The sequence below is a fragment of the Etheostoma cragini genome, unplaced genomic scaffold (assembly GCF_013103735.1).
Source record: "Etheostoma cragini isolate CJK2018 unplaced genomic scaffold, CSU_Ecrag_1.0 ScbMSFa_98, whole genome shotgun sequence".
Lineage (NCBI taxonomy): Eukaryota > Metazoa > Chordata > Actinopteri > Perciformes > Percidae > Etheostoma > Etheostoma cragini.
In genome coordinates this window covers 83,617-85,014 of record NW_023269624.1, presented here as the reverse complement: position 1 = coordinate 85,014, position 1,398 = coordinate 83,617, and the positions used below count along the sequence as shown (strand labels likewise).

Below are 1,398 nucleotides of genomic sequence, written 5' to 3'. Positions count from 1 at the left end.
CATATCCCGGAAGGACTCCTTCTTCAGTCGGACGGCTTCCCTGACCACCGGTGTCCACCAGGGTGTCCGTGGGTTACCATCACATCACATCACATCACATCTCTGGAAAATCAGGCAAATGGGTAACTTTGTTGCATTTGTTAAGAATCACAAATCATATGCATACACTTCATTAAGTGAGAACCAGGCACTACTAGGATTTGGACCCAGGATCTCCTGTTTACAAGACAGGCGCTTTAACCACTAAGATACAGCACCTTCTACAGATAAGTCTGTCTTGCAAGAATACAATGAGCTAATGAACAGGGTTGCTTCCATCCATCCATCTTCATCCAGCAGCTCCAGTAGGGGACCCCTACGAACTCCGGCAACTGAAAACAGCTGGACGTGTCCTTGAGCGACACCTCAGGACTCACTGTTAATAGGTAGCCTACCGAGAACAGAAGTCCTATGCAAGGACCTTGAGAAATGAGAGACCCTTTCCCCACAGCCCTGGTAAAATCCAACCTCCATGCCATAAGTCCCATCATAACAAAGGTCATTAACCACTCCCTCCGGTCAGGCCATGTTTCATGGAAAGCCATGAAAAGCTTAAAACACAGTCCTAATTTAGTCCTCCTCAACAGTCAACATAGCGTTTGCCATGTGGCATGTCACTTTTTATTTCTCCCATGTTAACAGTATTGACCAATACGGTGGGCATTCTAACCTCAGCTGACACGTTCACTCCATGCAGGCAGTGTGCAGGAGCCCTAAGCTTCCAAGGTAAGACTGAAATTCATGATAATAAAAACTTTATAAACTTCACACTAAAGTTGCAAAAACACCTCCAACAAAAGGCTTTTATTTGCTTTAATAATAATAATTATAATAATACATTTTATTTAACAGCGTCTTTCTGAACACTCAAGGTCGCTTTACAGACAATAAAAGATAGATACAGGGAACAGAAAAGTTTAAGTAGTTATAACAAAACAAAAACAAAAAACAAAACAAACAAACAAAAACAAAACAAAAACAGGAACAGTGTATTTACAGATAAGCAAGCTGGAACAGATGGGTTTTTAGTCTAGTTTTGAACGGGGGGAGAGAGTCGATACTGCGGAGGTCAGGTGGGAGTGAATTCCAGAGCTGGGGAGCAGAGCGGCTGAAGGCTCTGTTCCCCATGGTGACAAGTCGAGCTGGGGGGACAGTGAGGTGGATAGAGGAGGAAGATCTGAGGGAGCGTGAGGGGACGGCGATGTGAAGGAGTTCTGATAGATATGGAGGAGCAAGGTTATGGATGGCTTTCAAAGTATGGAGAAGGATTTTAAATTGTATTCTGAATTGAACTGGAAGCCAATGGAGCTGCTGAAGGACTGGTGTTATGTGATGAAAAGGGGGGGGGGGGGGGGGGGG

At 44.6% G+C, this 1,398-nt stretch overlaps 1 long non-coding RNA gene and 1 pseudogene across 1 annotated transcript in view; both read right to left on the bottom strand.

The window, feature by feature from the left end:
* The window catches only part of LOC117941566, a 26,968-nt pseudogene that overhangs the window by 13,923 nt on the left and 11,647 nt on the right, over positions 1-1,398 (bottom strand).
* Positions 1-1,398, bottom strand: part of LOC117941569 — a 12,820-nt gene that overhangs the window by 11,181 nt on the left and 241 nt on the right. The window lies entirely within an intron of this gene.